The 13,958-nt window shown below is 39.0% G+C and overlaps 1 protein-coding gene across 5 annotated transcripts in view; it reads left to right on the plus strand.

Annotated features, from left to right (window-relative positions):
- ZBTB44 (zinc finger and BTB domain containing 44) overlaps positions 1 to 13,958 on the plus strand; it is a 57,750-nt gene that overhangs the window by 4,968 nt on the left and 38,824 nt on the right. Inside the window, exon 1 of one of the 5 annotated variants that reach the window (XM_043872980.1) lies at positions 3,279 to 3,302. The exons of the other annotated variants lie outside the window; for them this stretch is intronic. The gene's annotated coding sequence lies outside the window, so the exon portion shown is untranslated. Of the gene's footprint in view, positions 1 to 3,278; positions 3,303 to 13,958 lie in introns of those variants that run through there. 5 annotated transcript variants of the gene reach the window in all.

Consider the following 13,958-nt stretch of genomic DNA (forward strand, 5'->3'; position numbering starts at 1 on the left):
TTCCATGTCCTGGCTATTATAAACAGTGCTGTGATGAACATTCAGGCAGATTCTTTACCATCTGAGCCACTAGGGAAGCCCAAGAATACTGGAGTGGGTAGCCTGTCCCTTCTCCAGAGGGTCTTTCCGACCCAGTTATTAAACAGAGCTCTCTTGCATTGCAGACAGATTCTTTGCCAGCTGAACTACCAGGGAAGGCCATATAAACCACATACAAGGTTCAGAAGTCAAATATTTTAAAAGTATTCTTAAAGCCTTACCCAAGTTTTAAAATGAAGTGTTATTTAACTCTGTCATACCTTTTAATATCTAATAGACTTATATTATCTTCACTGTAGGAGGATTAACAGTGGACAGAGTGTGTTACTTAACGTGAAGTGATATTGGAGTACATAATTTTGCAATTAGATTCCAGTTTCTCTGGCAAAGAGCACTAGACTAATCTGTAGAGGTGAGCAGAGAAGTAGATTTCAGGCTAATTTTTGCAAGCTTTACTTTGAAAATCACTTTATTGATGGGTCAGTTCTTTTTTCTTTTGGCCACATGGCCTGCGGGATCTTAGTTCCCCGACCAGGTATTGAACCTGGGCCCTGGCAGCAAAAGCCTGAAATCCTAACCACTAGGCCACCAGAGAATTCTGAAAATCATAATCTTCAAAGAGGCAGGCAGTTGATACAGTTTTATAAATCCATCTACTTATATGTCACACAACAGAACTGGCGTACATACGCTATCTGCAGATATAAAAGGTATTTGGATGTGTGATCAGTGAAGATAGCACTTTTTTTTGATTGGGCAAAATGTGATAGAATCTATAATTATGCCTTCAGATGAGGATTTAAGAGGGAGCAATCAGTGGCTGTCTGAAGTGAGAATACAATTACACAGTTTATCAGCTGCCTGTTACCCAGGAAAAGATGAGCCCACAGTGTGTTTCCCTCTGTACACCACCACTGCTTTTGTTAACAGAGCAAACATTTCTTTCCTCAAGGAATAGAGTGGGAAAATGAGCAATGCATATGCATTGGGCCCATTTGCCTTCATCCTGTCTTTAATCTTGGTAAAATATACTGCTGAAGATTATTAGGAAACATAAAGTGATGAAAAAGTGCCACAAACAGTAGCACAGGTATATATTCTTACATAGCAGCTAGAAACTGTTTTGGTAGACTGAGTGGGCTAATACAGTTATGAGAACTGCCAGCATTTGTTGAGCCTTTCAAAAAGGTATCACTATGCTAAATATTTTATACATCATCTCATTCAGCTCCCACTTTAACCCTTTGTTGTTGCCACTTGTATCTTTGCAAATAAGTAAAGTGATATCCAGGTGTCAAACTAAAGTCTGTCTTCAGTGTTGTACTTAACACATTGCTGCATCTCACAATTAAATATGTGTCATAAAATTGGATATATTTTCATTTCAGCATGAATCAAAAGAAACACATGACTGACATTAGTCCTACAGCAACACTGAAGATTGCATCTGAAATTTTCCATAATGTTGGAGGTTTTAAACTTTGAGGAAATCTTTCTAGCCTTGTAAAGGATAGAATTCTCTTGTTACTGAAAACGCTGAAGCATCAGAGATTTTTGTAAAGGGATTTCCTTCATTAGTTAGAGGGCTCCAAATTAATTGGGCTTCTTCCAACTATAGTTTTTAATATATATATTGAATATGTGTCTCTGTGTGTGTGTGTATATGTGAAGTGAGTGAAGTCGCTCAGTCGTGTCCGATTCTTTGCGACCCCATGGACTGTAGCCTACAAATCTCCTCTGTCCATGGGATTTTCCAGGCAAGAGTACTGGAGTGGGTTGCCATTTACTTCTCCAGGGGATCTTCCTGACCCAGGGATCGAACCCGGGTCTCCTGCATTGCAGGCAGACACTTTACTCTCAAAGCCACCAGGGAAGCCCTAATATATAAAAATACATATATGTCCCCGCCACCCCCACCGTGGTTTCCTGGCATTTTGTAGACTACAAATGAGCATATCTTTATATATGCTATAATGGGATGTCTTTACATTAAATGCAACCACCACATTCATGATTGAAACAGTTCTTCCTGTATCTTGACTGATTTCTTGAAATTTATCTCCTGTTAAACTGAAAGCCACTTTAGTTTTTTCTTTTGTTCTTTATATAAGAAATACTTCACTCCATAATGAGCTGGAAATCTCTGGATTTTTAGTCACGGCATCGAAAAATAGTGATTGTATATGTGCCTTTAAAAAGATAAAGATACATTAAATTTATATTACACTCCTGCTTGATGGGCACTTTCTTCACTAACATTATCATTAGTGCCAAAGGTGACTTTAGCCAGCACATTTTTACATAACTGATTCTGGGGTAAATCACTGACTTACATCATTGTGATCTTTCACGTTGATAATTCTGTCTTGCTGCTGCTGCTAATTCGTGTCTGACTCTGTGAGACCCCATAGAGCCCACTAGGCTCCCTTGTCCCTGGGATTCTCCAGGCAAGGCTACTGGAGTGGGTTGCCGTTTCCTTCTCCCATGCATGAGTGCTAAGTCACTTCAGTCGTGTCTGATTCTGCGACCCTATGGACAGCAGCCCACCAGGCTCCTCTGTCCACGGGATTCTCTACGCAAGAATACTGGAGTGGGTTGCCATTTCCTTCTCTGAATTCTGTCTTATAAGAGTGAAAATTGATGAATGAAACTTATTAATGCCTCAGTTTTCTAGGAGAACATGATTTCTGTCTCTATATTAAATATTCTTCCATTTTAGTAATTATAGCTTTTTTAAAAAGCCCTTAAAATTACAAATGTTTGATACCCCAGTTTCAATGTTCTATACTGTTATCCTATAGGTATTAAATGGTATATGTAGGTTGGTTTTGTGTTTTGTTTTTTTTTTTTTTAATGTTGACATGATTTGCTACTTACTTGGTTTTAACAGTTTTTGATGCATTCAGCTTACAGACAACTTAGGGTTACATCTAACCAAGAGTTTGAATATTTGGAATCAGGATTTTGTGGAACTACTACCCTCTGGCTTCTGAAACAATATAATTCTTTTTAAAAGTGATTTTCTCTTAATTCAGATCTTAACCTAAGTATCTGATTATCACCTACGGTTAGCAAGCAAGCCTGTTCAGAACTTTGTTGTTTTTTAGTTGCTGAGTCGTGTCCAGGCTCTTCTATCCATGGCGATTTTTCAGGCAAGAATACTGAAGTGGGTTGCCATTTCATTCTCCAGGGTATCCCTGGATCAGGGATTGAACCTGTGTCTCCTGCACTGGCAGGTGGATTCTTAACTACTGCGCCACCAGGTAAGCCCCTATTTGGAACTGTCCTCTATTAAATGTGGCATGTTTAGTTTTGGAGGCTGGATAATTTCATTAGGCTAATGAGTGGGAGGATTATTCCAACTATTTTGGGGAAGGGGCAGAGAGTTTCAGGAACTGGGCCACTGCCTACTTTTTAGGCTTTATAGTCAGCCTTGGAACTATCTTGGGGGCTTCCCAAGTAGCTCAAATGGTAAAGAAACTGACTGCATGTGCCAGAGACCTAGGTTCAATCCCTGGGTCAGGAAGATCCCCTGGAGAAGGACATGGCAACCCACTCCAGTATTCTTGCCTGGAGAATCCCATGGACAGAGGAGCCTGGCAGACTCTATAGTCTGTGGGGTCACAAATAGTTGGACCCAGGTGAGCAACTAACACACACAGACACACACACACTTGGAACTATCTTGGCGCCTGTGGATGTTTCATTTAGCGTGCTGCTTGTTATAGTGAGTTAGGCTCAGTGTCTAGTGGAAGTAGACTTGTGTGCCACCTTGGTCCTACTTGCTTTATGTCATGTCCTCGGGCTATGTCATTCTTTTAAAGGCTGTGCCCTGCCACCTTCCCTCCTGTTTCATATTTGGAGTGCTTCCTAGGCGGGAAGTGAACCACTTGAGGCTAAGTCACTCTGGTGTATACAACTGGCCTCAATTTGGGCTTTTTTCTCTCAAGTCAATTTGTCTTGCATTTGATTGGCATACCCTGTTGAAGAGAGGAATTGTTGTTAGACTGCCTGATTTGGGAACCGGTTCATTTGCTTTTCTAGAGCTAGGCTTGCCAGTTTGTTTGGAGGCCTCCATTTGGGAGTGGAAGTAGAATTTTAGACTACACCTCTTCTGATTTTCTGTGTTACCATAGCTTAGTTGGCTTAGTTGTTATTTGTGTTTTTGTGTTTGTCACCTTGGGATAAGCTACATATGGTCCTTTTTTCTGGGCTACACTTGCGTCTGATTATTTTTTTGTGGGGCAATATGTATGTTGTTTGTATGTGTGTTAGTACCTGCATTGGCCAGTTGAGACATCTTTGGTGAATGACAGGGCTTGGTTGTGATAATACCAACTTTCTTATTGCTTAGGTTTCGCCTGTGGTGGAGCGTTGGTTAGGATCTTCGCTTTTGAACTATCTTTGGTCATTCATTCAGCTTTATCGCCGATGGAGCATTGGTTGGGTGCTAGGGAACTGTGACACTGAGAGAACAATTTGAATTGCTGTTTGCTTGTTAATTGGTGACACCAGCCATGAATAATTAAGTGTAGATGATCAGAGTTTTTATTTCATCTTATAGTCCCCTGGGGTTATTTGCAAAACTAAGAAATCTTTAGCTATGCTTTGTAAATGAACGAAAATGTATCAATCAATACTCCCTGAGATCTGGAAGGCAAAGGCCCCTAATAGATTGACTATTTTGTCAAAGTGGGTCTTTTGCAGTTACTTTTATCTTGAGGGTATGTGTGTGTGTGTGAACGAGTGTCTTGGTACCTGAATCCAAATCTTTTTCTCATTTTGCTGTAAAAAGACTTGCAAATGTGAGTGGATGGTATGTATTACTGTATTTGTTTAAACTGACTTGTTTCACTTAGTGTAATATCCTCAAGGTTCATCCATATCATAGCATATATCAGAATTTTCTTCCTTTTTAAGGCTAAATAATATTCCATTTTTATATATACCACATCTTGTTTATCCATTTATCTGTTGATAGATATGGGCTATAGTGAATAATGCTCCTATGAACATTCATGTTACAAGTATATGTTCATGTCTCTGCTTTCAGTTCTTTGGAGTATATACCCAGAAGTATAATTGCTGGTCGCATCCCTTCATGGCAAATAGATGGGGAAACAGTGGCTGACTTTATTTTTGGGGGCTCCAAAATTACTGCAGATGGTGACTGCAGCCATGAAATTAAAAGACGCTTACTCCTTGGAAGGAAAGTTATGACCAACCTAGATAGCATATTAAAAAGCAGAGACATTACTTTGCCAACAAATGTCCACCTAGTCAAGGCTATGGTTTTTCCAGTGGTCATGTACGGATGTGAGAGTTGGACTGTGAAGAAAGCTGAGCACTGAAGAATTGATGCTTTGGAACTGTGGTGTTGGAGAAGACTCTTGAGAGTCCCTTGGACTGCAAGGAGATCCAACCAGTCCACCATAAAGGAGATCAGTCCTGGGTGTTCACTGGAAGGACTGATGCTGAATCTGAAACTCCAATACTTGGGCCACCTGATGCGAAGAGCTGACTCATTTGAAAAGACTCTGATGCTGGGAAAGATTGAGGGCGGGAGGAGAAGGGGATGACAGAAGATGAGATGGTTGGGTGGCATCACCGACTCAATGGATATGGGTTTGAGTGGACTCCCGGAGTTGGTGATGCAGAGGGAGGCCTGGTGTGCTGCAGTTCATGGGGTCGCAAAGAGTCAGACAGGACTGAGAGACTGAACTGAACTGATGGTAATTCTGTGTTTAATTTCTTTGAGTAACAGCCATAGTGTTTTACATAGTATCTATGCTTACATTCCCACCAACAGTTCACAAGGGCTCTTTATCCACATCCTTGGCAACACTTATCTTCTGTTATTTTGTCTTTTATAGTAGTCATGTTAATAAATGTGAGATGGCAAAGTGTGTGGGGATAGGTCACTGATTTTCTAGACTGTCTTCTCTTTGTATACATTTAAAGGTATAAATTTTACTCTAAGCACTACTTTATCTGCATTCCACAAATGTTGATAATGTTGTATTTTCAATATCGCTCAGTTAGAAATACTTTCCAGGGATTTCCCTGTCAGATCTAGTGGTTAAGACTGTGCTTCCAAGGCAGGGGCCATGGGTTTGGTCCTTGGTTGGGAAACTAAGATCCCACATGCTCTGTGGCAAAAAAAAAAAAAAAGACAAAACAAAGCTTTCTAATTTCCTTTGTTGATTCCTTCATTACTTTGGGTTATTTAGAAGTGTGTTATTTAAAATACCTGGAATTTTCTTGATAGTTCACTGATTGCTGATTTTTAAATTTGTGATTAGAGAACACACTCTGGGCAGATTCATTCTTTTAAAATTTGTTAAGATTTGTTTTATGGCCCAATTGGTGAACATACCTTGTTGCACTTGAAATATGTACCATTGATTTTGTGTCAGTGGTAATACTTCTTGTCATGAAGTATACTTTGTCTCATGTTAGGGATAGCCAACTCTTGCCTTCCAGTACTTACAGTTTGCATGGTATATCTTCTAACATACCTCTTTGATTTTTTATTTAAAGTAGATTTCTTATAAAGTGCATGTAGTTGGGCTTGCTTTTTCAATCCTATGATAGTGACAGTGAAAGTTGCTCAGGTGTGTCCGAGTCTTTGTGACCCCATTGGACTGTTCAGTCCATGGAATTCTCCAGGTCAGAATACTGGAGTGGGTAGCCTATTCCTTCTCCAGGGGATCTTCCCAACCCAGGAATTGAACCAGAGTCTTCTGCATTGCAGGCAGATTCTTTACCAACTGAACTGTCAGGGAAGCCTAGTCTCTCTTCCTTTTAGTTGAAATGTCTATTAGTCCATTAAAATTTAATGTAGTTACATTTTACAGTATTTCGAAAAGCAGACACGTATTTGTCTGCTACCACTCCTCTGGCAAAAGTACCACAACCCGGATGGCTTAAAGAGAAACTTGTCTCTGCTCTGGAGGTTAGAAGTCTGAAATCTTGGTGTTGGCAGGGTTGGTTCCTCTTAAAGGAAGGAACTTACGAGGGAAGGAGCTCTTCTTGGCCGCTCTCCTTGCTTTTGCTTGTGGCAGCATAATTTCAGTCTTAACATGGCCTGTCTTTGAATTTTACTTTATATAAGTACATCCTGATTACCTCAGTTTAGTTTGATTACTTTTGTAAAAAGCCTGTTTCCAAATAAGGTAATATACTCAGGTACTGGGGATTAGGATTTCAACATATCTTTTAGGGGATACGCTTCATAAGACAGCAGTGAAAAAGTGTTTTGGGTAAAGTCACTATACTCGTGTACATATTTTAAAGCATACAGAGTAGGACACAGAAGTACTTGGTATGAACACTTAAAAACTCTTTAGGGAAACACAGCTCTTTAAATGCTAATTGACTATAAAAGTAACTTAAATTTGACTTGCTTATGTAAGGATCCAAGAGACTGAATAAGATATACCCTTTCTTCAGGCTTGCTTTTTAGTAAAAATGATTTGATGTTAACTGCTGGTATTCCTTAAGTACTGTGGTTGAATTCTTGTAAATGGCAACTTGTAAGTTGGGGAGAAGGGACTGAATCTGTGTTTGTTAGTCAGATCTTTCTTCAGATCCTGGTTTTATTCTTATAGGAATGTGGACAAATTAATTTAACTTTCTATTTCCTCCTTTTAAATGGATCTTGAAAATTCTTTCCTGAGAATTGTGACCACGGTGAAATAAAGACACTTGGTGGGAGTTACTCAGTGTATATTAATGTATTTTCCCTGGATGTAAAAATTAATAATAAGCACAACTCTTGTTAACAGAGGAAATTCTAATAATTTAATGTTACTGGTTTTATTGATTTATTGTTTTAGCTCCAGGTAAATCTCATTCTTTTTCTCAAAGTGCTGAACTAGAAAGAACTTGTTCATATAGTAAAATGATTAAAATTTTTACCTGATTTACTTGATTAAAAAGTGGCTAGTTATAAAAGTTAAAATGACCTTTTTTTATAACTCAGATACAGTAATTCATTTGGAATTCTTTGTAAAAAATCAAGACTTAAGGAAGACCTTTGAGGGTTAAACTGTTGTCAGATAAAAATCACATGCACTTTTGTTAGTGTTCATGCTCTCAAATATGAGTACTCATATGAAAAAGTTGAGTACTCCATTAAAAAAAAAAGGTGTGATTCCTTTCATGAAAAATACAGGTATTTGTTTTTGCTTAGACTGACAACAGTGACAGCTTTTCTTAGAACAAAAATTAAAGTATGAGGCACTGTAGCATTTGTCCAAAACAGTTGATTCTAAAGGAAATGATAGTGAAAAACATTTTAACAATAACTTTCTGGAGAAGGAAGTTGGTGAGTTATAATTTTCACTACTTCACTCAGATTTCAGTGTAATTTGAGCATGAACTTTTTTCTCCCATCCTTACTTAAACCATGTATATTGACAAGTTTTATATAAAATATTTGTATTCTATATAAAATCATAATTTTATATTTTAAAATATTTGTTAAACTCCTTAAAATATATATTTTAGGTATTTTGTCTGAAGCTTTATTTAAATAATTGTACTTTTATTAATAATATGAGTGAACATAAAAGAATATGCTTATTCCAAAAGTAAGCACCATAAATCACATTTATTCAGCTTTTTTAAAAATGCAGCCTCGTCTGTGTTAGGCAGTTATAGAATATACACAGGCTCAATGTTTTCCCGCAAGTAGCACATGGATCTATAGGAAAGCAAGATCTGTAGACACTAATTGACTACCTGTGATACATAAAATACTGATTAATAGAGCAGTGATCCTTTTGTGGCCATAAAGAAATGCCCAGTTGAGAACCACTGTACTATAATAAGCAATGTTTTGATAAGAGTGTAGCACATGTTAATGGTGTAGACAGAAATGATTAAGAAACTGCTGGTATGTTTACATGAAGACTGCACAAATAGTCATAGCAACTTTATATGTAATAGCCCCAAACTGGGAACAACTCAGAGTTTGTTCTCTGTTAGGTGATAACCAAGACTGTGGTAATTGCACACAGTGGAATAGTATTCAGCAGAAAACAAAAAGTAACAAAAATTCTGGAGCCTAACAGCATAGATGAATCTCAAAATAATTATATCCAGTGAAAGAAGCCAGATGAATAAGAAAATATGTACTACCTGATTCTGTATATATTAAATTCTAGAAAATGCAACTAATCTAAAAAAAGCAAATTAGTGGTGGAGGGGAGAGGCTGGTGGGAGAGATTATGAAGAGGCACAAAGAAAATTACAGGAGTCATGGAAGTGTTCCTTATCGTGATATCCTGATGATGCCTGTGTGAAAACTGACCTGATTGTGTTGCAGGAAGGGGGACCCCTTCCAGGGCCCAAATGGTAGCATCAGGATGTCAATTGCTGTTTACTAGCCTTATGAACTTAGATAAGTCATTTATTCTCTGAGCTTCAGTTTCCTCACCAATATAATGAATGGTGGGATAATAGTTCACCTTAGAATACCTAAACAGACATTTCTCCGAAGAAGACTTAACACAGCTAATAAACACATGAAAAGATGCTTAACATCACTCATTATTAGAGAAATGCAAATCAAAGCTACTATGGTATCACCTTAAACCAGTCAGACTGGCCATCATCGAAAAGTCTACGACAGTAAATGCAGGAAAGTATGGGAATCCTCTTGTGCTGTTGGTGGGAATGTAAATTGATACAACCACTATGAAAAACAGTATGGAGATTCCTTAAACTAGGAATATGACCCAACGGTCGCACTTCTGAGCATATACAGTGAGGAAATCATAATCGAAAAAGACACACGTACCTCGCTGTCCATTGCAGCACTATTTACTATAGCTAGGATATGGAAGCAACCTAGAAGTCCATCAGCAGATGAATGGATAAAAAAGTGGTGGTAAGTATGTACAATGGAATATTCAGTTCAGTTGTGTCCAACTCTTTGTGACCCCGTGAATCGGAGCACACCAGGCCTCCCTGTCCCTCACCAACTCCTGAAGATTACTCAAACTCATGTCCATCAAGTCAATGATTCCATCCAGCCATCTCATCTTCTGTCGTCCCCTTCTCTTTCTGCCCCCAATCCCTCCCAGCGTCAGGGTCTTTTCAAATGAGTCAACTCTTCACATGAGGTGGCCAAAGTTGTAGTTTCAGCTTCAGCATCAGTCTTTCCCGTGAACACCCAGGACTGATCTCCTTTATGGTGGACTGGTTGGATCTCCTTGCAGTCCAAGGGACTCTCAAGAGTCTTCTCCAACACCACAGTTCCAAAGCATCAATTCTTCAGTGCTCAGCTTTCTTCACAGTCCAACTCTCACATCCGTACATGACCACTGGAAAAACCATAGCCTTGACTAGATGGACATTTGTTGGCAAAGTAATGTCTCTGCTTTTTAATATGCTATCTAGGTTGGTCATAACTTTCCTTCCAAGGAGTAAGCGTCTTTTAATTTCATGGCTGCAGTCACCATCTGCAGTGATTTTGGAGCCCCCAAAAATAAAGTCAGCTACAGTTTCCGCTGTTTCCCCATCTATTTCCCATGAAGGGATGGGACCAGATGCCATGATCTTAGTTTTCTGAATGTTGAGCTTTAAGCCAACTTTTCCACTCTCCTCTTTCACTTTCATCAAGAGGCTTTTTAGTTCCTCTTCACTTTCTGCCATAAGGGTGGTGTCATCTGCATAACTGAGGTTATTTATATTTCTCCCAGCAATCTTGATTTCCAACAACACAAGAGAAGACTCTACACATGGACATCACCAGATGGTCAACACCAAAATCAGATTGATTATATTCTTTGCAGGCAAAGATGGAGAAGCTCTATACAGTCAGCAAAAATAAGACCGGGAGCTGACTGTGGCTCAGATCATGAACTCCTTATTTCCAAATTCAGACTTAAATTGAAGAAAGTAGGGAAAACCACTAGATCTTTCAGGTATGACCTAAATCAAATCCCTTATGATTATACAGTGGAAGTGAGAAATAGATTTAAGGGACTAGATCTGATAGAGTGCCTGATGAACTATGGACGGAGGTTCGTGACATTGTACAGGAGACAGGGATCAAGACCATCCCCATGGAAGAGAAATGCAAAAAAGCAAAATGGCTGTCTGAGGAGGCCTTACAAATAGCTGTGAAAAGAAGAGAAGCTAAAAGCAAAGGAGAAAAGGAAAGATATTCCTATTTGAATGCAGAGTTCCAAAGAATAGCAAGGAGAGATAAGAAAGCCTTCCTCAGTGATCAATGCAAAGAAATACAGGAAAACAACAGAATGGCAAAGACTAGAGATCTCTTCAAGACAATTAGAGATACCAAGGGAACATTTCATGCAAAGATGGGTTCGATAAAGAACAGAAATGGTATGGACCTAACAGAAGCAGAAGATACTAAGAAGAGGTGGCAAGAATACACAGAAGAACTGTACAAAAAAGATCTTCATGACCCAGATAATCAGGATGGTGTGATCACTCACCTAGAGCCAGAAATCCTGGAATGTGAAGTCAAGTGGGCCTTAGAAAGCATCACTATGAACAAAGCTAGTGGAGGTGATGGAATTCCAGTTGAGCTGTTTCAAATCTTGAAAGATGATGCTGTGAAAGTGCTGCACTCAATATGCCAGCAAATTTGGAAAACTCTGCAGTGGCCACAGGACTGGAAAAGGTCGGTTTTCATTCCAGTCCCTAAGAAAGGCAATCCCAAAGAATGCTCAAACTGCCACACAGTTCCACTCATCTCACACGCCAGTAAAGTAATGCTCAAAATTCTCCAAGCCTGGCTTCAGCAATACGTGAACCGTGAACTTCCAGATGTTCAAGCTGGTTTTAGGAAAGGCAGAGGAACCAGAGATCACATTGCCAACATCAACTGGATCATCGAAAAAGCAAGCGAGTTCAAGAAAAACATCTATTTCTGCTTTATTGACTATGCCAAAGCCTTTGACTATGTGGATCACAATAAACTGTGGAAAATTCTGAAAGAGATGGGAATACCAGACCACCTGACCTGCCTCTTGAGAAACCTATATGCAGGTCAGGAAGCAACAGTTAGAACTGGACATGGAACAACAGGCTGGTTCCAAATAGGTAAAGGAGTACGTCGAGGCTGTTTATTGTCACCCTGCTTATTTAACTCATATGCAGAGTACATCATGAGAAACGCTGGGCTGGAAGAAGCACAAGCTAGAATCAAATTTGCTGGGAGAAAGATAAATAACCTCAGATATACAATGGAATATTACTCAGCCATAAAAAGGATTGCATTTGAGTCAGTTCTTATGAGTTGGATGAACCTAGAACCTATTATACAGAGAGAAGTAAGTCAGAAAAAGAAAAATATCATATTAATATATATATGGAATCTTAAAAGATGGTACTGATGAACCTATTTGCAGGGCAGCAGTGGAGATGCCAACATAGAAAACAGAATTGTAGACACAGTGGTGGAAGGAGAGGGTATGGCGATTTGAAAGAATAGCACTGAAACATATACATTACCATATGTAAAATAGATAGCTAGTGAGAATTTGCCGTATGATGAAGGGATCTCACACCTGGTGCTCTATGACAGCCTAGGGGGTGGGAGGAAAGTGGGAGGTTCAGGAGGGAGAGGACATGTGTATACCTGTGACTGATTCATGTTGGCACATGGCTGAAACCAACACGTTATTGTAAAGCAGTTATCCTCCAAAAAATAAACTAATAAAAAATAGTCTGCCTTATCTCAAGTGTTTTATATATTGAAATCAATTGATATCGAATGATATAAATGCAAATGCTGAGAATTCAGTGCTGTTAAGAGTTGTACTGGGTGATAGCTAAAGCATGAGGTAATTGCTGGACTAAAATGATTGGATTTTAGACAGTTTGAACAGTGGTGAGGGATTAACTCAACATTGGTGAGACTAAAGGCAGGGAGAACAATCAGGATGTTAAGTAGCCCAGGGCAGTGGCCAAAAAAGAAAGGATTGATTTGATATAGGTCTTAGTGACCAAGTCTGTGTTTGGAGGAAAAGTGAAGAACAGAAGTTGTATTAGTTTCTTCTGGCTCTTGTAATAAATTATCACAGCCTGGATGGCTTTAAACAGCAAACTCATCCTTTCACAATTCTGGAGTCTAGAAATTCATAATTGGTATCATTGGATTGAAATCAAGATGTTGGCAGGTAGCGTTTTTCTCCAAAGACTCTGGTCAGGGTGGGAAATCCATTCCTTGCCTCTTTTAGTTTCTGGTGACTATGCATTCTATGATTTGCAGCCTCATCACTCCAATTTATGCCTGTCTTCCCCATCACCTTCTCTGATATCGGTGTCATATCTTCTAACTTCTCTCTTAGAAGGATGCTAAAGATTGTACCTAGGGGCCACTTGGATATCCAGAGATGTCTCCCTATGTTGGGATACTTCACCCCGCCTGCAAAGTCCTCCATAAAAACCGTTTGCAAATTCCAGGGATTAGGACATAGACTTATCTGAGGGAGTGACTTTTTTTAGACTACTGTAGAAGTCAAAGATGACGCCCAGGTTTTTTGCTTTTTGGAATGATGGTATCTTGGGCCAGAGAATTTGAAAAGGAAGAGTACATTTGGAGAAATGATGATTAATTCATTTGGATCTGTTGAAGTACCTATGGGGGGGTCTCTCTGTGGATATTTATTTTGTGGATCAGAAAACTTTTTTTTTTTTTTTTTTTTTGTTCAGAAAACTTAATGGAATGAGTTAAAACACTTTCAAAAAAAAAATTCTAGAGTAAGGCAGCTTCAGAGTTAATTACTCTGCAATTCAGTGACATCATCAAGAGCCTCAGTTCTCAACTTTTTGTTTTGCCATCCTTAAGTTAATTCTCGTTATGGTTCCGAGGTGACCCACCATAATTCTAAGACTTAAGTTCAGAGATGAAAACACCTAACTAAATTTTGTGTGCC

Source organism: Cervus elaphus, chromosome 2, assembly GCF_910594005.1.
Source record: "Cervus elaphus chromosome 2, mCerEla1.1, whole genome shotgun sequence".
Taxonomy (NCBI): Eukaryota; Metazoa; Chordata; class Mammalia; order Artiodactyla; family Cervidae; genus Cervus; species Cervus elaphus.